The sequence below is a fragment of the Myodes glareolus genome, chromosome 9, assembly GCF_982192425.1.
Source record: "Myodes glareolus chromosome 9, mMyoGla1.1, whole genome shotgun sequence".
NCBI classification, from domain to species: Eukaryota; Metazoa; Chordata; class Mammalia; order Rodentia; family Cricetidae; genus Myodes; species Myodes glareolus.
Window position 1 is genome coordinate 51,196,881 of NC_142034.1, and position 22,221 is coordinate 51,219,101.

The window sequence follows — 22,221 nt, forward strand, 5'->3', positions numbered from 1 at the left end:
CCCGGAAGGGGAGGGTACCCGGGCCGCCGCGGCGCGCACTGGGACTTCGCTCACCCGCTTCCCTCCTCAGCCCGCCCGTCGGCCCCACCGGTGCCTTCCCCCGCCACTGCCTCACTGCGCGCAGGGCCGCTCCGCGCAAGCGCTCTGAGCCTGCCTACTTCGGAAGCTGCACGCCTGCTAGCCCGACCCCTCGGCCCTGCTGCCCCGCCTCCGGCGGCGGAACCCCGCCCACCGCGCGCCTTGGGCTCTGCCCGGCCATCTTGGGAAGGTCCACGCCCGCCTGACTGCGGAAGCCTCAGCTGGTAGACGCCCCGCGGACGCCATGACAAAGAGGTCGCGGAGGATCAGGACGCTGCCTCCTGATGTAAGCAGGAGGTCTGAGCGACGGAACCGGACGGGTAGATGTCAAGTTGTTAGCGGGCACCAAGCAGCCATCTAGCACTACATATACGAGGTGTGCGAATTAGTCATTGTTACAAAGCCGAATTTAGTACTGGTGTGCCCCATTTTAAGCATGGTGATAATTCATAAAGAATGCACAGAACCATCCTTGAAATAGCAGAGAACGTTTAAATAAACAATTAGTAAGACTGAGCACAGCGTGGAGTTGTGATTAGCACAATCTTGATACTCGGTTGAGTGGGTGCTTTACACCTGTAATACCAACACTGAGGCTGAAGCAGGGGAATTGGGAGAAGACTCCGCCTTCACTACATAATGATACTCAGTCTTCGCCAGGGGATGGAATCCATAATAGAAATTGTCCAGAAAGGCACCTACTATGTAAAGTCCAAGTGTGAAATCATAGGTTAGGAAAAATAAACCTTTTCCAGCTGTATATAATCTTCCCCGTTTCGAAGTTTTGTGCTGTCAACGCCATAGCAATAAAGAGTCAGAGAAAGGGGAAGGAAAAATAACAATGACAGTCAATTTTGTTTGTTCTTTCAACAAATGTTTGTTTAATCCTTAGTTCCCTGTACCTGGACTGCAGAAAACAAAAACTCTTCATAGGAAAGCAACTACATTTCTACCCATAAAGGCCTGCAGCTTCGGTGAGCTCCAAGTAAAATGAACAAGAGAAGCAGATTCCAGCAGGTTTGTTATAAAAATTAAAGCACTAGCAGGCACAAGACCCTGGCTTACCTCCCTAGCACTGTCCCACCAGACCAAGGGAACAAATCAGCATTGAGTGAATACTACCAATTTACGGACTAAGCCAATTTTATGATTTCGGAGTTTGGTTTGGTTTGGTATTTTTGAGGCAAGGTTTTTCTGTGTAGCCCTGGATGTCTGTAACTGCTCTGCAGACAGGCTGGCCTCAAACCCAGAGATCCACCTCCCACTGCAAGGCATTCACCTCCACACCCTGCTATGGTTTTGTTTTCAAGGATTGTTTGTTTGTTTGTTTTAATGTGTATGTGTATGAGCCTGTGAACTGCAGTTGCAGGATTGTAAGCCACTATGTGGGTGCTGTCCCCTGTGTCCTCTCAAAGACAGAGAGTGTTCTTAATCCTTGATGATCTCTCCAGTCCCTATATTTTTGAACAATGAGTTTCATTATGACATTTTCATTCATGTACTTTGCTCCTGTTCACACACATTCTTAATTACCTTGTCCCACATCCCTCTCCCACTGGTTCCCTTCCTCTTATAGTTCCAGTCTACTTTCAGTTCTTACTGAAATTTAGATTCCATGTCTAAGAGAGAAGAGACATCTGTCTTTTGTTTGTTTGTTTGTTTGTTTGTTTGTTGTTTTTTGAGGGAGGGTTTCTGGAAGTTGCTCTACCTTGAATTCACAGAATCTGCCTGCCTCTGCCTCTCGGGTACTGGGATTAAAAGCATGCACCACCACTGCCAGGCCACATTTGTCTTCTTAAATGTAACCACGGTTTATTTCACTTAACATGATGCTCTCTCTTTCTAGGTGCATCCATTTTCTTTCAAATAACTTTTTCTTTTCCAATGATTTATTTATTTTTATATTATGTGTATGTGTGAGTGCCTTCATGGAAGTATGTGCACCATGTTTGTGCACTGCCTCTGGAGGTCAGAAAGGGATTCCCTAGAAATGGAATTACAATTGTGAGCTGCCTTGTAGGTTCTGTGAACTAAACCCAGATCCTTTGCAAGAGCTCAGAACCACAGTTCCAGTTGTTCCACGGATCTGACCTTTTCTGGCTTCCATGCCAGGAAAGCATGTGGTACATGTACATACATACAGGCAATGAAGTCATATACATGAAATAAATCTTTTTTAGGACTACACAAAGAAACCATGTTTCCAAAAAAAAATATTTTTTTAAGTATCTTTTATCGTTTCTTATTTTTTTTTTAATGCACTGCCAAGGATTTAAACCAGAGCTTCTTATCTACTAGACAAGTGTTCTAACAATTAAGCTACATCTTCAACCCAATTTTAAATTTTTCTGAAGCAATGAATAGCCATAATTCATAATCAAGCAAGGTATGATGGCTTATAGTGAAAAACAAAAATGCCTGTGGTAGCCTATTTCCATTCCTAAGTCCTTCTTGCCATAGGCCAGCCTTTTCCACTCTCATATATATATATATATATATATATATATATATATATATATATATATATATATATATATTTCTTGTGGTAATTACCCCATTTCTCTAAAGCGTATGCTTGAATGCCATTGAGATGCTCAGCGGGTCAAGGTGTCTGCCACCAAGTTTGATCCCTGGGACCCATATGGTAGAAGGAAAGAACCAATATTTGCAAATTGTCTTCTGACCACCACATGCATGCACATCTCTCTCCCACATATGCATAAATAAATATAGTCCTATAATAATTTTCTTATGTATCTATTTTAGATCTTTTATGTTTATTTTTGCTGCGATCAGTAGTGATTTAAATATCTTAGATTACCTTCCATCCTTTATTTCTCTGAATTCAATTATCATTTAATTATTTCATTAAACTGTTTCTATACTTTTTTGACTTTATAAATGTGGAATAAGAGAGCCAAATAGTGTAATACGTTCCAATTACATTTATTCCTCCAATTACATTTATTCCTTATAGGAATTTGTCTTTGGGTTAGAGTTTCTAATTATATTTTTTCTGGCAGTACCTTAGGTATAATTGATCTCTTTTATTTCCCTATTCTGCCCAGAGTAGTACTTGATCCTATTATACCATATTTTTCTTGGAAACCTTCCTCCTGGAACCCTCTATATTACTTTTCTAGTTTGAGCTGGTTGACTGGGGTCACGCTTACTACATGGTCAGTTCCTTTGGCTGCTCCTCCTAGCCCGAGACCACTACATCCTAGATAGGAAGTTTACTTCTTTTTGTTGTGTCTTTATTTTGCTGGAGAGCATTGAAATATAAATTCTAATGTGGATGTGCTGGCAGATCTTAAGTATTTAAATGTGAAATATTTTTATTTTATTATTTGTTTATTTGTTTGTGTTGTAAATTGAATCCAGGGCCTTACATATGATAGACAAATGCTCTACCTCAGGACTACAGCCCAGTTCCTGTCTTTAGGCACCCAGAATTAATACCAGTTTAGCTGGGTATAAGATTTTATCTTTAGAGCAGGAGTGATGGCTCTCTAGTCCAAAGCACTAGCTGTTCGTCCAGAGGACCCAAGTTTGAGTCCCAACCCACAACTGTCTGTAGCTCCAGTTCCAAGGGATCCAACACCCTCTCCTGGTGTTGACACTTGAAGTACAAACACCCATACACATAAAATAGAAATGAAAATAAGCCCATGTATAGTGGTGCACGCCTTCAAACCCAGCATTTGGAAGGCAGAGGCAGGCAGATCACTGAGTTTGAGGCCAGTCAGACCTCAAATAACTTTTTAAGTGAAACTAGTTTATGAAGTATTCAGTTTCTTTTCCTTTTTGATGCTTTAGAAGAACACAAAAACTTCAATGTGGTTAACATACACACACCAAAAGAAATGTTTTTAACTTTAAACAACTCTGATGACACTTACATAGCTCTAGCCCTTGGAGTCAGGAACAGCAGGATTGACAGTTTGAAGCCTATCTAGGTGTGACGGTTGATGTTGTCAACTTGACAAGATCTAGAATAATCTAGGAGCGAAATCTCAGAGCATGTCCAAGAAGGAGTTCTTACATTGAATTCATTGAGGTGGGGAGAGCCACCTTAAGTGTGAGCAGTACTATCCAGAAGGCTGAGTTCCTGGACTGAATACAAAGACTGCTGCAGCCTAAGAGATGGCTCATTGGTTAAGAGTACTGGCTGTTCTTGCAGAGGACCCAATTCCCAGCACCCACAGGACACCGTAACTCCAAGGTCAGGGGATCTAATGCCCTCTTCTGACCTCTGTGGGCACCAGGCAGACACATGGTACACAGACATATAGGCAGGCAAAATACTCATACGCTTTAGTCTTTTTTGTTATTTTATGTTTTCTCCCCCAGAGCTGAGGATGGAACCAGGGCCCTGTGCTTGCTAGGCAAGTGCTCTACCACTGAGCTAAATCCCCAACCCCCAAGATTGTGTATGCCAGTTACCTTGTTTTTTGTTTTGATTTTTTTTGTTGTTGTTGTTGTTTGGTTGCTTTTTTGTTTTGTTTTTGCTTTGATTTTGGTTTTGGGTTTTTTTTGGGGGGGGGCATTGTTTTGTTTTCTTATTTCACTCATATTCTTTAAATAAATAAAACAAGCAAGGATGTTGCCACTACACCCAACTAAATTTTTTAAATTAAAAAAAGAAAGGAGAAAGCAAACACAGCTTCCATCTCTCTTTGCTTCCTGACTGTGGGTGAGGTGTACCAAGCTGCCTCAATCTAAGCTGTCAATCTTCCACCACGGTAAACTGAATCCTCAGACTGAAAGCCAAATCAAACCCTTCCTAAAGCTGTTGTTTTCACAGCAAATTGTATTTTGTCACAGTAACAAAAATAACAACTAAATTGTGCTGTAGAATGAGTTATCCTTGGCTACACAGTGAGACCCTATCTCAAGTAAATAAAATTAAGGATTAAAAAAAAGATTAGTGAATTAGTTTTTAAATTTAATTTTTATTAGTTTAAAAAGTGTGTGTGTGTGTGCGCGCGCACATGCGAGCACAGGCCCGCATACACTCCCATGGGTATGTGTGTACATGTTACATGAGTGCAGGTAGCTGCATAGACCAGAGGCATAGTGTGCCTTGGAGCTATAGTTGCAGGTGGTTGTGAGCCACACAATTGAAAACAAATCAAGTCTTCTGTAAGAGCAGTAAGCACTCTTAGCCACTGAGCCTTATCTCCAGTCCCCATAATCTTAAAGGAAAAGATGAGTGATGAATTCAACAGTAGGCAAAAAGAATGTATCATGTCCAAACTAGGTATGTCCAGGAATCTAAGAATAGTTTATATTTAGAGAATCACATTTCTGCATTAATAGATTAAGGCCAGTATGATTTCTAAACCACAGTGAACCTAGTAGGCTTTCTCCACCATGGCAAAGAGTGGATTCTAGCCTAGTTGCAGTATGAAGTCATGTAGGGGAATCTAGAGAGGAGTCTCCTCTCTTTGACTAAGTTTGACTATGAAGGAAAGAAATTGAATTGGGCAATAATAGCACAGGTTTGAGCAAGCCTATTCTTTCCTTTTTGTCTCCTTCCTCCTCCTGTTTTTCAAGATAATATCTCTGTAAACTGCCCATGTTAGCCTTGAACTCTACATACTTTGGTCTCAGCCTCCCAGTGGCTGGGACTGCTTGCCTGTAGTACCATGCCTAGATCCTTTCAGGATCATGCTAAAGTACTGTGTACGCAGATGCCTCTAGACACCCTAAATGCTCAATAGCAGCTTTGTCCCTTGGGGCCCTGTTTCTGTCATCTAAACACATTTTTATTTGTTTCAGTTTTAGATTTTGGGTTTTGTTTCTGCAGGGTTTTGTTTTGTTTTATCCCAGGTGCCCCTCATCTCTGAAGTCTGGTCATCTCACTCATCCCAGGTATTTGTCAGTCTTAGCAAAAAAGTTGTTGCTAATTTTATTTAAGTTGATGCTAGAGTGTGTCATGACACTGTGTGTGTGTGTCTGTGTGTGTGTGTACTGGTGCGCTCATCTAGATGGACTCGTGGGGTTCAGAATGAATGCTGGATGTCTTCCTTAATTGCTGTCCACCTTATTTTTGAGAGCTTGCTCTTTGCCTAGGCTGGCTGGTCAGCAAATCTTAGAATCCTCCTGGTTTGCAACCCTAGTCTCTAAAGCTGGGGTTACAGGTGCATAGTCTCAAGCTTCCCTTTCGTGGGGGTGCTAGGGATCTGAACCTGTGTTCTCATGTCTGCACGGCAAGCGATTTATTCAGTGAACCATCTACTCAGGCTCCTTTCTTTATTTTATTTTTTGAGACAAAGTCTCATGTAAACAAGGCTGACTTTGAATTCCTGTCCTTTTATCTCTACTTCCTGAGTGCTGAGAGTACAGACATGCCAGTTTTTTTGTTTTTTTTTCCTTAAATGCCTGGGTCTTCCAGGCTGACTCAGAACTTACTATTTAGACCAGGCTGTCTTCAAACTTGACATGTCCTGGCCTTCTGGCCCTATCTCTCAAATGCTGGGACCACAGTTGTGCAACACCATACCCTGTTCTGCCTGTTTTCTTTTTAAACATGGCACCTGCCTGTGCACACTCGCAGAAACACATTAGAGAGAAAAATTCATCATCTATTGACGATAAAAAAAAAAAAAAAGCCGGGGCTGGAGAGATGGCTCAGCGGTTAAGAGCATTGCCTGCTCTTCCAAAGGTCCTGAGTTCAATTCCCAGCAACCACATGGTGGCTCACAACCATCTGTAATGAGGTCTGGCGCCCTCTTCTGGCCTGCAGACATACACACAGAAAGACTATTGTATATATAATAAATAAATAAATATTAAAAAAAAAAAAAGCTGTGTGAGTCCTTAGTGGCTTGAGTCCTGAGAGCAGTGGCTGTGGAAGCTAATCTTTCTAAACAGCAGATCGTGTTTGCTCAGACCCATTTCCTTCAGGGAGATCAAACACAGCTCACATAGGATGACTGTTCCAGTCCTGAAGGCTGAAACTCTAGTCATTTCCTTATTCATTCAACACATGTCTGTTTCACATATTCATTCAGCAGGTGTGTGCAAATGAGACACGGTTGGGAGTAAACAACAGTCTTGAAACATTCAGGACCTAGTTCCTACTTTGATGTTCAGAGATAAATCTTTCTATCAAAGGATTTTATTATCCAAGAAAATCAAAGACATTGAACCCAGTGCCTTAGAGGTTCTGAATGAGAATTTGCACCTCTGTGCTTCAGCAGAACTCACCTGGATGGGTGGTGTCCCCCAGGACAGCACTACAGTCTGGAAAGTATATATGGAATTGCATACAAGACCAAGGCCATCCCATTCTCCCTTTAATAAAGTCTCTCCAAAACACTCAGTGTGCTCCCATTTTAGCTGTACCTGCTTTCTCATTAGCTGATACAGAAATATGTCTGATATTATAACACTGTTGTCCAAATAAGAACAGCAGTCAGATGTGCCATACTTATAATTCCAGGCTGAGGAGAGGTTTTCTGGGAGTTTGAAGCTATCCTGGGCTACACAGTTAGTACCAGGCCATCAGAGATACATAAGGAGACCGAGGAGACCCTGACTCAAACAAACAAAGTACTACACAAAACCAGGTACAATAGCTCGTGTTTGTAATCCTAGCACTCAAGAGACTGAAGCAGGATTGCCGTGATATTGAGGCTAACCTAGGCTACATTTTTAAGTTCTAGACCAGTCTGAAACACAGAGTGAGGGGCTGGAGAGATGGCTCATAGGTTAAGAGCACTGGCTGCTCTTACGGAGGTTCTGAGTTCAATTCCCAGCAACCATATAGTGCCACACAACCTTCTGGCATGGAGATGTACAAGCAGGAAGAACATTCTATACTAAATAAATGAATGAATGAATGAATGATCTATCTTTAAAAATATATAGAGAGAGTGAGACTCTCAATCCCACCTTCTTCCCCAGCTCCCAGTAACTTTTCTAAAGGGGCTGCCGGGAGTGCTAAGGTCCCTGGACATATCAAGGTGGTACATTGCTACTGCCACTCTGTGTTTGCAAAGAGCTTTCTCTGGCTGGAGCAGACTGCCAGCAAGGTGGGTCAACATTAAAGGGACATGAACATGTCCTTCTAGTTCCCAAATATTCTCTGTGTTTGCTACTTACCCTGGCTTATTGTATTTCAGGTGGGAAGATTTTTCCATTCCTCTACCAGTGTACCTGTCACTGCCTTCTAAAAAAGCCTCTTGCATTCATCTTCAAGTCTGTATCTTCGGGGTCTGTATATGTGACAACCCACAGTAAACTAGAGAAGCAGTGGTAAGCATCAAACAAGGCCTCTATCGGTCCTCATTCTATCCCAAGCAGTCTTCTCTCCCCAGATCAAGAATTTAGCTTTATGCCAGGCGGTGGTGTCACACACCTTTAATCCCAGTGCTTGGGGGGCAGAGACAGGTGGTTCTCTGTGAGTTCGAGGGAAGCCTGTTCTACAGAGTGAGTTCCAGGACAGGCTCCAAAGCTACAGTGAAACCTTTGAAAAAAAAAAAAAGAAAAAACAAAGAATTTACCTTTATGGTTGACTCAGGAGTCTCCTGTATTCACTACCTACCTCTCAGAGGCAAGGAGACTCTTCTTTTAGCCTTCTATGGCTGTGGTAAGACAAAATCAACCAGAAGGAGAAAGAGTTTGGCTCACAATTTCAGACCATAGTCCATCATTGTGGGGAACGTGAAGCATCTAGTCACATTAAATTTCCTGTCAAGAGCAGAGAACAATGAATTAATACAGGTATGCTTGCACGCTGCTTGTTTTCCCTCTATTACACAGACCAGGGTCCCCTGTCTAGGAAAGGATCTTCCTGCCTCAATTAACGTGATCAAGATGCCCACCCCACAGGTCAACCTGATCTAAACAATCCCTCACTTGAGACTCTTCCCAGATAATTCTAGACTATGCCAAGATGACAAAACTGTCAGTCAGACAGGCAGATTTCTGTGAGCTCCAGGCCAGCCCTGTCCACATAGTTCTGTTACCCATTCACAGTGAGACCCTGTCTCAAAAAACAAAAACAAATCACAGAGACCATGCAACACACTTGAATGCATGTGCTATCATTTCTTCTACTTCGTTTAGACTCTTTGAGGCAGAGGCCAAGACTTTTAAATGGGAGTGAGTATAGGCCCAGGCTGGCATGATTGGCATGCTTTGTTCCATATGTGCTTATGTACTATTTGCTTATGACATTTTTTGAGAGTTGGCTCAGCTGTTAAGAATACTCTCTGCTCTTGTGGAGGACCATGGTTCAATTCCCAGAACCCAAATGGTAGATTCTATCTGTAACTCCAGTTGCAGGGGGATCCAACACCCAGCACACCAGGTACACATGTAATACACATTCATACACAGGCAAAACACTCATACACTTAATTAATAAAATAAATATTCAAAAATTAAAAATACATATATGCTTAAAAAATAGAACTTAAAATGTAGAGCTCAATAAAAATCAATAAAATTTAAAAAAAAGAATCACTGGGGGCTAAGCCTCTAACACATGGGCTCTGTGCGGAAAAAAAATCAGAATGCTTTTTAAAATAAAGCATTAAAACTTGGTTTACAATTTAAAAAAATAGAACTTATTGCTAGGAAAATAAATCATTTGTGTTTCTTTGTATTCTCAGATTTTGGGGTATTTGTTTGTTTGTCTGAGATAGTGTCTTTGTAGCACTGGCTTTCTTAAAACTCTCCATAGTCCAGGGTGGCCTTGAACTCACAGAAATCTACCTGTCTCTGCCACCAGAGTATTGAATTGAACTAAAATTGTGTTTCACTATGTCTGGCTTTATAGTCTTGTTTTTATCTTGAGCTGTGGGTTTTATCCTGTTTGGGGGACAATTAGAATTGTGGCTTGCCTTTTATAATTTGTGTGACTGTTTTTCCAGGCTCCTTCTGTGAACCAACTGTACCTGCATTGCAGAACTCTGGATCAAGGGAAGAGCCATGTTGTAACGAGAGAGCAGCCAATGGTGCACCATGTTTTCTCCGTTCATCTTACCTATGGGGTTCAAACTGTGGAAACCGGAAGATGTTTTCTGAATCCTAGAGCAAGGCTCTACTGTGTAGCCATGGGTAAGTGGCTTCAGGTTTTGAGTGTCAGGTTCCTTAGCTGGAAAGTGGAAATAAATGACTTTCTCTCGCAGAGCGTGTGCCATTACTAGGGTGTGATCACCCAGTACAGGAACTCATTCTGCAGCAATACAGTGCCCCCTCTGCCTCTGCAGGCTGGAAGGCTCTTCTGCCTCCCCTCAGCTGAGAGCCCTGGCAGGTTTTGGAAGTCCATCCAGTCAGATGCAGTTGTCTGACTCAGAAGCCTGCTGCTGGAGAGTAGGGAAGCTGTAGAGAGCCTCCTGGCAAGAAGCACTGGGGGAACTATGGGAGAGAATGTCCTACGGGCTGTTCCAGTGTGAACTGCAATGTACCTAACGGGAGCAAAGCGCAAGCTTTCTGCAAAATATTTGCCTGGCACATTCAGAGCCCTGGGTTTGATGCCCAAGCACAGCACTAAATTAATTACTTAATCAGTTTCAATAAATAAACAAACACAGGCTTTCTGCTGATAAAATTTAGATACTATTTCTGTCTGGCTATATGACTTCCAAACCCAGGTCTCCAACACTCCCACCCTGAGTCAGAGACTGTGTGAGCCACCTATCCTTTAAAAACCAGTTAGAGTAGATTCCATTATTTGGAGCTAAGTTCCCTGGCAATTTCCGCAATTGTAGGTAAATATAGTGTCTGGTACTAGAAGTAGGGTCAATCAGACTGTACTTGTGGCCTCTGGCCTTCCATGTAGATGAGCTAATACATTCCCTTACTGCTTCTGGAATTCCTACTGAAGCTTCCAACTCCTTTAGCTTAAATGCATGAGAATCAATCTCTTTTTTTACACTTCCAGTGCCTGGATGTACCAAAGATTTGCTTAACACATCACATTTATAGTTGTTATAATTGATATACAATAAAGCATATATTTAAAATATAATTTTATTGTCATGAATGTTGAGATGTATACATCCATGAAAATGTCACCCCAATTAAGATCATGAATTTCTCTACCATATCCAAACATTTTTGTGTGTCTTTTTTGTAATCTCTCCCTCTTTCCTTCCATACCAAAAAATCACTAATCCTTTCTACATTTTTCTTTCTTTTGAGACAGGGTTTCTCTGTGTAGGCCTGGTTGTCGTGGAACTCACTCTATAGACTAAGTTGGTCTCAAACTCAGAGATCTACCTGCCTCTACCTCCTGAGTGCTGGGATTAAAGGTGTGCGCCACCACCACTCAGCTCTGGCTCTTTTCTACATTTTTTTTCCATAAAGGAAATAAAATAGAATGTACGGTTTGTCTTTTACACAGCATAATTAAAAGTTGGAAACATTTTGTTGTGTGAATATTTGTCCTTTAGATTGCTGAGTACTAGTCCATTGTATGGACATGCCGCAGGTTTTTAATCCTGTGATCAGTTAGTGAATATTTGGGTTGTTTCTGGTTGGGAGTTATTACTAATAAACTTGCTGTGAGCACTTGCATACTATCTGTGTGTGAATGTTACTATTTCACGTGTGTAAAAATATCTACAGGAGAATGGTGAGGTTGTGCTGTAAGTAGGTAACTTTAGGAATCAAGAGGGATGGGTGGTAGCATACACCTATACTCCCAACACTCTGAAGGTAGCACAAGGTGGGGGAGACACCCAATAAGAAAGGTAGATATTTTTTTCTTTTGTTTTCTTTTAAAGACATTTATTTATTCCATGTGCACTAGTGTTTTGCCCACATGTATATCTGTGTGAGGATGTCAAATCCCCTAGAACTGGAATTATAGTTGTAAACTGCCATGTGGGTGCAGGGAATTGAACCCAGGTCCTCTGTAAGAGTGGCCAACGCTTTCAACCACTGAGCCATCTCTCCAGGTGAAAGGTAGATATTTTTAGCCATTCTAATGGTATGACATTCTAATTTAACTTTACATTATTAATACCTCTTACTTTTATTAATGTCAAATATATTTTCAAATGCTTATTTGGTATCTACATATTTTCCTTAAAGTATTTGCTCCATTTTTAGACATGGTCTCATTCTGAAGCTCAGGCTAGCCTTGAACTCATTATCTTGCCTCAGCTTCCTTAGTTTTGTGATTATGGCATGATTACAATGTGCCACTATGCCCAGTGTAATTGTTTTGTATTTATTTATTTTAATGTTTATTACATTACAATATGTAGATTCTTTGTGTGTGTTTATAGTGTACGTGTGTGTATGTGTTCACGTGAATGTGCCCATCTTCATACAGGTGCACATGCACCTGTGAGTGTGCAAACCAGGAACCCAGAGCTCGGCAGCAGATGTTTTCTTAGTTACTTTGCTCCTTTTTTTGTGATTGATTTTTTTTTTTCTGAAACAGGGTTTCTCTTTAGCTTTGGAGCCTGTTCTGGAACTAGCTCTTGTAGATCAGGCTGGTCTCAAACTCACAGAGATCTGCCTGCCTCTGCCTCCCGAGTGCTGGGATTAAAGGCATGCGCCACCACCGCCTGGCTATGATTGATTTTTTTTTTTAGATTCACTTTTATTTTATAGATATAAGTAGTTGTGTGAATATATGTCGTCGTGTGTACAGGTGACTGTGGAGGCTGGCAAAGGGTATCAGACCCTGAAACTGGAGTTAAGGCAGTTGTGAGTAGCCTGACATGGATGCTGGGACTGAACACGGATTTCCTGTAAAGTTCCAAGTGCTCTTAACCACTGAACCATTTCCCCAGCCCTATACCTTATTTATTTATGCATTTATTTATTTAATGTGTATGAGTGTTTCGTTTGCATGCATGTCTGTATACCACTTGTGTGTCTGATACCCATGGAGGTCATAAGAGGATGTCAGATTCTTGAATTATGAATGGTTGTGAGCCTCTACGTGTGTTCTTGAAATTGAACGCAGGTCCTCTGCGAGAACAAGTCCTCTAAACCACTGATCCATCTCTTCAAACCCCTCTACACCTTACTTTTAAAAGACCATCCTCCACAGAGCCTGGAGCTCACAGATTGAGCTAGGGTAACTAACAAGTGATCCAGCTGCTTTTTATTCTAAAATAAGGTCTCACTCAGTTTTCCAGGTTGACCTTGAGTTCAACTATGAGGCCCAGACTGGCCTTGAACTTGTCATCTTCTTACCTCATTCTCCCAAGCAGCTGAGGTTATAGGTTGTGCTGCAACACCAGGCTTGACCAAGCTGGGCTCTTTTGGGTTTTGTTTGTTTGTTTAAGATCTATTTTAAAGTGTGTGTATACACATGCATGGCATTTGGGTGCTTCAGAGGTCAGAAGAAGGCATTGGATCTCCTGGAGCTGTAGTTTCACATACTTGTATTCCACTCAACTGTGCTGGAAGAGCAGTCAGTGCTCTTAACCATTGAGCCATCTCTCCAGCCCCTGCCCAAGCAATGTTGATAGGAATTTATGAAACTTTCTCCACTCTGTTATTAATCTTTACTGCCACTCTCTTACTGAAATGTGAATAGGCCAGTAAGATGGCTCAGTGGGAAAAGGACTTGCTACTAAACCTGACAACCTGAATCTAATCTCTAAGACCCACATAGTGGAAGGAGAGAATTAGTTAGTGCAAGCTGTCCTCTGACTACATGTTCACCTTAGCTCATGTGTGCCACAGCACCAAGGTAAATAAAAAACAGCTAAGCATAGTGGCATATGCCTCTAATTCCAACACTCACTCAGGAGTCAGAAACAAGTAGATCTCTGTGAGTTCTAGACCAGCCTGGTCTGCATAGGGAGCTTCCAGGTCAGTCAAGGCTACATAGTGAAACCCTGTCTCAAAAAGAAACAAAAAGCAAGAAAACCTGACCAAAAAATAACAACAAAAAAGCAATCTAAATAAATAAACATAATAAAAAAACAAAAAAAATAATTTTAAAATGTGAGTAGAATCGTGTGTCCATTACCTCCTTGGTTGCAAACAACCAGAATCACCTAGCATTTTTCCCAACTGCTACAGCAAGCAGAAGCTGTATTGGATTTCCTGACCCCAGGCTAAGGCAGGCATGGCTAACTTAATCCAGGTTCCTGATGTCCCAGGCCTTGGCAGTTCTGGTCTCCTGCTGACCTTGTTCTTCTGTTGTTGGCTTCTTTCTCAGCCTCAGACAGAGGTTGAATGGAAGCAACTTTCTGAGTCAAAGCCCACCCAGAGGAACATATGCTGTATTCCCAGAAGCCCCAACTTGCTTGGCTCAGTCTTCAGCTTCTGGATAGAATTCTCAAGAAGAATGGAAAACAAGCTCCTCTCTTTGTAGATGTGGCAGGAGGCCACCTCCTAAAGTCTATCAACTGGCCTCTTGCACAAGAGCCACCTGGGGACACCTGATCACAGGCAGCTTTCTGGGCCAAGCCTCTGTCCCTGCCAATGAGGCCCCAGGCAGGGGAGTAACTTGGTCGGGTAGCCAGGGCTCGTCTAACACAGGAACTCAAGTCTTCTATGGTGTGGGCTAAGGATGCCGCTCAGTTGGTGGAATGCTTGCTTAGCATGAAATGAAAATGAAATAAAACAAGTTAAGTCCTCTGTTTCTAAAACCTGAAAAGGTGAAGGAACAAGGGGCTGGAAATGAGGTGCTTGCATGCTTGATTCATAAACATTTTTCCTTGGCTCCAATATTAAGAGAAAAACCTAATATTGAGTCTGTCAGAAACGTTTGTAAGGTCAGACCTCTCTGAGACTCAGGGTAGCTGGCATCTCAAGACCGCCATCCACCTGTCTGTATAGACATCCTTGTTAGAGGAAAGCTGACTCAGAGAAGTCGATGGGTAGGATAGGATCCTGGCTCTAGCGTGGGGTGGGAGCCACTTCCTTTGAACACACTGAGGTGAAGGGGCAGGCAAGCAGGTAAGCTGCTGAGCCTTGTAGAGAAGAGAGTAAGCCAAAGTGAGGCCAGAAGGCACACCCTCCTCGTCTGCGTCCCCCTCTTCCCAGGAAGCAATGAACACGTGATTCTATTCATAGTTTTGTTTTTAAGGATTCTGATTTCATTTTATGAATATGTGTATATGTGTGGATGGGCTTGCACCCGTGAGTACAGATGCCTGTGGAGCCCAGAGGCTTTGGATCCCCTGGAGCTGGAGTTACAGGAGGCTGTCAGCTGCCTGACATGAATGCTGGGAGGAACTCACTTGGGTCCTCTGGAAAGGCAGTGCATACTCTTAACCATTGAGCCATTTCTCCAGCCCAATATTTATGTTTTGAAATAATTTTTTTGCTTGTTTTTTGAGACAGGGTCTCTCTAATATACCCCTGGCTGTCCTAGAACTCCTATGTAGAGCAGTTTGGCCTCAAACTCATAGAGATCCACTTGCCTCTTCCTCTCGAGGGGTGAGATCAAAGGCACATGCCACCTGACTTAAAGTAAGTTTTTTTAATTACATTTATTTAGGTTTTGTTTTGGTTTTTAATTGTTATTGGTTTTTAGGCAATAGCCTAAATAGCCCTGACTGGCCTGGAACTTTCAAATTCTCAGAGTCGCCTGCCTCTGCCTTTGAAGAGCTGGAATCTCTGAGTTTGAGGCCAGCCTGGTCTACAGAACAAGTTCTGGAGCATATAGAACTACACAGAGAAACTCTGTCTCAAGAAAAGAAAAGTGCGAGTCATCATACCAGGCTGTTTATTTATTTGCTTTAGGGGGAGGGTGCATAAACTAAGGAGAACATGTGGAGGTCAGAGGACAGCCAGTACCCCCAACCCAGGTACCCCAACCTTGCTCCATTCTTTCCTTGGGCCATCCAAGGGCTCCAGTGGGCGGAGGCAGGGGAAGCCTGGTAACTGGCATCTGCATGAGCTGTCAGGGTCCTGATTCTTCCAGTCCTGGCAGAGACAGCCTAACCCATGGTTATCTGTCCAGAGCCAGAGAAGTGTTCCTATCCGCCAGGTGACAGGTGACCCATGCTGCATCCTGATTTCAGTTGTAACCTTTTCTTTTGTGTCCCCTCCACCATGCCATCCACGGCTATCTCATGGCCACTCACTTGGCTGGTTAGCTGAAGCTTTAGAGCAGCCATTCTCCCCCTTGCAAACTTGTATTGCATAGATGGAAAACTGAGCAGGGGACGGGGCTTTCTTAGCTCAGGCAGGGCTGAGCAGCTGCTCGATACGCTCATTATTCTCATGGAGCCCTGTGATGGGAAATTCATTTCTTTTAAAATTTTATATATATACATACATATCATAAATTATAAATGATATATATGAAATATGTGTGTGTGTGTGTGTAAGAAAAATTTAAAAGCCACCAAAAATTCAGGCATATTGGTAAATGCCTTTAATCCCAGCACTGGGTGTTAGGGATTTGAACTAGAGTCCTCATACTTGCCTGACTTACTAACTGAGCCACTAAGTCCTCTCCCCAACCCTCCCCACCTTTTTTGAGACAGGGTTTTTCTGTGTAACTTTACAGCCTGTCCTGCAACTCGCTCTGTAGACCAAGCTGACCTCTAACTCACAGAGATCTGCCTGCTTCTGCCTCACAAGTGCTGGCACATGCCACCACTGCCCAGCACCCCTCATTCTTTTTGAAAAAGCATAATATTTAATCGGGCTGGGAGCACAGCCCAGTGGTAGAACATTGCTTAACATGCTCAAAGTCCTGGGTATAATCCCTAGAACTGCAAAACAAAAATTAAAAAAAAAAAAACAAGAAAACCATCTAATTGGATGGTTGTAGCATAAGCTTAGCCTCTCTTAGGTCCTAAAATTTAGCTGTGAGAACAAGGCTGCAGCAAATACCCAAATGGACATTATTCATTCATCTGCCTCAGTAGTCCTGTGCTGGGATGTAGTGATGAGGCAAGCAGGCCTGCTTTTCGTCCCGCCCGGCTCCTGCACGGCTAGCTTTACACCCGAAATAATTACACAGAAACTGTATTCTTTTAAACACTGCCTGGCCCATTAGCTCTAGCCTCTTACTGGCTAATTCTCACATCTTGCTTTAACCTATATTTAGTAATCTGTGTAGCACCACGAGGTGGTGGCTTACCAGGAAAGATCCTAACCTGCGTCCGTCTTGGTTCGGAGAATCATGGCGTCTGCCTGACTCTGCTTCTTTCTCCCAGCATTCTGTTCTGTCTACTCCACCCACCTATGTTCTGACCTATCAAGCCAAGGCAGTTTCTTTATTAACCAATGAAAGTAACACATAGACAGATGATCCTCCTACATCATTGGGACAGACTTTATATATTTAAATTTCTGGTAGATGTTACTAATAACCACAGAGGCCGCACCAATGAAATTTACTCTATAACAATGTGAGGCGGAGTCTGTTTCAGGGACCTACTTGGGTCATTTTTATTATTTGTTCTGCCCCTTGATGACAGGTGAAAAATGACATCTCTTAATTTTAATTGACTTTTAAAATATTTTATTTTGTTTCTTTTTGTTTGTTTGTTTTGTTTTGTTTTTTCAAGACATGGCTTCACCGTGTAGCCCTGGCTCTCCTAGAAGTCATGCTGTTAGGCAGACTGGCTTCCAACTCAGAGAGATCTGCCTGCCTCTGCCTCCCGAGTGCTCAGAATAAAGGCGTGAGCCACTGCTACCTGACTAGATTCACATTTTTTATTTAGAAACTCAGAGGTCTATTTGTAACTGGATTTAGCCTGGTTGTTACCCCAGGCTGAGTCACAGAGTCCCCTACTCAGGAGCTCCAACTCTCAGCTCTCACCCCCTCATGGAGTAACAGTTTCTCCTAAGTGACTGGAAGAAGCTTGTCTTACTTCATCAGGTGTCCTGGTTTGTCCTGCTTGTCTGCTGCTCGGGGCTGAGACTGAGCCTGAGATGCATAGTAGGAGGATCTATAGCCGGGGAGTGGCAAGATGAGGTCTGCTTTTATTGGATGTAGAACTGGGGAGATGGGGTGGGTGCAGGGTGCATCAGAAATGTCCACCACGCTGAATTGGTGAGCTAGGAGATGGGCAGACTGGTGAGTGGCCCCAGGACAAACAGAGGAGTTAGGAGGGAAGATGGGAATTGAGTTGGAACTTGCCTTCAGGTTGGACCAAGGAGAAATGTTTTTTAGACTAATAGTCTTTCAGAAACCATTGTATTGGAGTGGTCACAAGTCTAAAAGGGGGTTGTAAATTCTGATAGTCTGGCTGCATCAGGTTAAACCACCTTTGGGGTGTGTCCTGACCCTGGCGTTCTACAGTGACACAGTCTGACTCTTTAGAAGGTTAACACAGAGCTTGCTTGTCTTTCCCAGAGTTCCCAGTCTCTTAAAGATTTTTCCCACAAGTGACAGCAAAACACCCATCATGTGGCTGAGGAGCTAGCATAGGGACTTCAGTACTAAGCCCTAGCACCAGGTACAATGGCAGACCCTCATTTAAGAAAGTAAGATAGAAAGCAATAAATAATGATGCTTAGAAATTGACCTGTGGGTTCCACACATCCTCCTATTCTGGGATTGAGAACAATCATTGTAGCCAATCATGGTGGCATACACACCTTTCCCAGCATTCTGGAGGCAGTGCTGGGCAGATCTTTGTGAGTTGCAAGTCAGCTTAATCTGTGTAGTGAGTTCCAGACCAGCCAGGGCTACAGAGTGAGATTCTGTCTCCTGTTCCCCAACACCGAAAGCACCAATTGCTAGACTGGAGGAAGGGCGTGACTAGTGAAAACCCCTGACATAAGGACCCAGGTTTGCCCTGGAATTACACAGAAGAAACATTTCAAATGTTCAAGGCATTCAAGTCTTTTTAGAGTTATATGAATTCGAGTTTTGGTTAATAAATTTTTGTTTTATCCAGGGGCTGGAGAGATGATGGTTCAGTGGTTGAGAGCAATGACTGCTCTTCTAGAGGACCCAGGTTCAATTCCCAGTACCCACATGGCAGCTCACAACTGTCTGTAACTCTAGTTCCAGAGGATCTGACACCTTCACACATGCAGACAAAATACCAATACAGATAAAATAAATAAATATAAAAGAAAATAGTGCTATCCATTTGTGATATATATTTATGTTAAAAACAATTTAGTGGCGCGGGCGCCGACTTGGGCACAATGCACACCAGGTGGGCCTGCCCCCCTGGCTGGGCATGCGCCTGTCGGTGTGTAAGGTGTTGCTGGCTGCTGGCTGCGCACTGGCCCTGCTGCTGGCCCTGCAACTTGGGCAGCAAGTGTTAGAGTGCCGGGCAGTACTCGGGGGCATGCGGAACACAAGGAGGATGCGGCCAGAGCAGGAGGAACTGGTGATGCTTGGTGCCAACCAGGTGGAGTACCGCTATGGCAAGGCCATGCCGCTCATCTTTGTGGGTGCCGTACCTCGCAGTGGCACCACCCTCTTGAGTGCCATGCTGGACACGCATCCTGAGGTGCGCTGTGGGGAAGAGACGTGCATCATCCCTCGTGTGCTGGCCATGCGGCAAGCCTGGTCAAAGTCTGGCCGGGAGGATCTAAGACTGGACGAAGCAGGTGTGACAGACGAGGTGCTGGATGCCGCCATGCAGGCCTTCATCCTGGAGGTGATTGCCAAGCATGGCGAACCAGCACGTGTGCTGTGTAACAAGGACCCCTTCACGCTCAAGTCCTCTGTCTACTTGGCACGCCTGTTCCCTAACTCCAAATTTCTGCTAATGGTGCGCGATGGCCCAGCCTCCGTGCACTCCATGATCACTCGCAAGGTCACTATCGCAGGCTTTGACCTCAGCAGCTACCGAGACTGTCTTACAAAGTAGAACAAGGCCATCGAGGTGATGTACGCACAGTGCATGGAGGTGGGCAGGGACAAGTGCCTGCCTGTGTACTATGAGCATTTGGTGCTGCACCACCGGCGCTCAATCAAGCGCATCCTAGACTTCCTGGGCATCACCTGGAATGACACAGTCCTGCACCATGAGGACCTCATTGGCAAGCCTGGGGGCGTCTCCTTGTCCAAGATTGAGCGATCCACGGACCAGGTCATCAAACCCGTGAACTTGGAAGCACTCTGCAAGTGGACCGGCCACATCCCTGGAGATGTGAGGGATATGGCCCAGATTGCCCCCATGCTGGCTCGGCTTGGCTATGACCCATATGCAAATCCGCCCAACTATGGGAACCCTGACCCAACTGTCATCAACAACACACACTGGGTCTTGAAAGGAGACTATAAGACGCCAGCCAATCTGAAAGGATATTTTCAGGTGAACCAGAACAGCACCTCCCAGCACCTGGGAAGTTTGTGATGTCCAGGGCTCAGATGTTGTGTGCACACAGAAGTTGGACTAACCCGAAAACATTGCTTCCCCTCGGTCATGCCATGGTCTGCGGAAATCGAGCATTCATCTCAGTGGAAACAAACGTGGAACCTCTGCCTTTGGATGCTTCAGAGTGGACATCGAGGAGGAGACTACTTCAGCTTCAGAAACTTAGGAATTTTCTATTTTTTTTCTCCTTGAGAACTTTTTTTTAAAGAATTGAATTTGCTATCTCCCCTGGTGAACAGGCTCCTTTGGTGGCCTCATTTCCTGGGACAAGACTGGTGACCCATGACCGGTTCGTCTCCTTGACTTGGACTCTGAACTCAGAGGATCTATTTAAGAGTTTAATATATGGGCTTTCCTCCATCCTTTAGTCCTACTCAGTTTCACAGAGAGAAGAATTTATTTGAATAAAGTAAACAGGCTGCTGTCTGTGCATTACTTCAAAACAAACAAACAAACAAACAAACAACAATTTAGTTTTGGGGTTAGCACACATGACGCCCCGGAGTCAACAAAACTTAAAATAAAAAAAATGTTGCTTATTGCACAATTCAAGTTTAACTATTCATGATGCATTATTTTCTTTTCTTTCTCCCGCTTCCTCCCTCACTTTCTGCCTTTTCTCTGTTCCTTTCTCCTCTTTCCCTCTATTCCTGCGCCTACTGGTGATGCTGTTGCCTCAGGCTCTGGTTCTTTATCGCACTAAGGGCTTTTTACCCTTTGCCTTTTTAGCTCCTGGCTTGGTGCTCTTTCCCCTTTTCCAGGCTGAGTTTCTTTCCCAGAAAAACTGAGTTGCCTGGAAGCAAGTAATTTCTGAGGTTAGACCTGTGCTGCAAGACACAGCAAAGAATTTCTTCCTCAGCAAATTTCATTTAGTTCCTTCTCTGCACACCGTACTGCTAGGAGAGCCCCCAACCAGCTTTCAAACGGGGTGGGATGGGGCTGAGAGCAGGGGCCCCAGTGCAGAATCGACAGGATTTGATACTAGAGTAGTCAAAACAATTTTGCAACCAAGTGCCTCTTAGTAAGAGCAATACCAACCTCAATCATTTGCATAACTTCACAGTTGACAAAAGGCGTCCCTGGCAGTTAATTAGAATGATAAAGAAAGCAGATGGGCACACCAGAAGCCTGAAGCACCCCTCAGCTGGACTTGGGGGAAGTTTCTGGGGCTTTCTCTGGTCTTCAGTGGGTTTTGGGCAGACTCTGCTCGGGCCAGCTTCCAAGAACCTTTACGTGGTGAGCTCTGGCTGGGCGCCGGATCTGCACCGAGCCCACAGTGTCGTTCCAGTTCCTGGAATGTACCCCAATGGGTCAGCAGGTGTGACTGGTTTACAGTCCCCAGGCTTACTGTGAGGCGGAATTCCCAATCTGCCGTCAATCAGTGTCTGAAAGGTGAAGAATCAGACCTTGGTGAAAAGGAAATGGGAGCTGGGGCCCCTAAGGTGGTTTAGGGACAGTTGGAGGGGCGGGGCTCGGGATACCTGCCAGGAGCCAAGACTTAGAGAATGAGATCAAAATGCATCATTTCCATCAGATGTTTGATTTCGGGCCGACACCTCAGTTCTCATCTCAGTCAGCAAAGGCAGCCCCCACGTATGTGGGTTGAGAGTTTTCCTTTCTCATTTTGTTGCGTGGGGCAGGTGCCTGTCGGGAGTTGAGTGGTCTTCGTGCCTTCAGAGTTTAAGAAGTGCCAGCCACGAAGCCGTTAAGGAACATTATGGAATCTTTTAGAAAAAAGTAAAATAGGAAAACACAGGTGGTAAGGATATGAATATTCTGACACCTCCCCCGACTCCTTACTCCCCCACCCCGCCCCACCCTGCTACCCTTAACAGCAGGGTCTTGGGGGGGACTGGAGCTGTAACTCTATGCAAGAGTGCTTGCCTCCCATGCATGACACCAT

At 43.9% G+C, this 22,221-nt stretch overlaps 1 pseudogene across 1 annotated transcript; it reads left to right on the forward strand.

Annotated features, from left to right (window-relative positions):
- Window positions 1–187: 187 nt before the first annotated feature.
- Window positions 188–20,817, forward strand: LOC125409537 (protein-tyrosine sulfotransferase 2 pseudogene; annotated as a pseudogene). The gene is made up of 4 exons (XR_015738817.1): window positions 188–364; window positions 971–1,095; window positions 9,966–10,152; window positions 18,879–20,817. The product of XR_015738817.1 is annotated as a protein-tyrosine sulfotransferase 2 pseudogene (transcript).
- The last annotated feature ends 1,404 nt before the right edge of the window (window positions 20,818–22,221 follow it).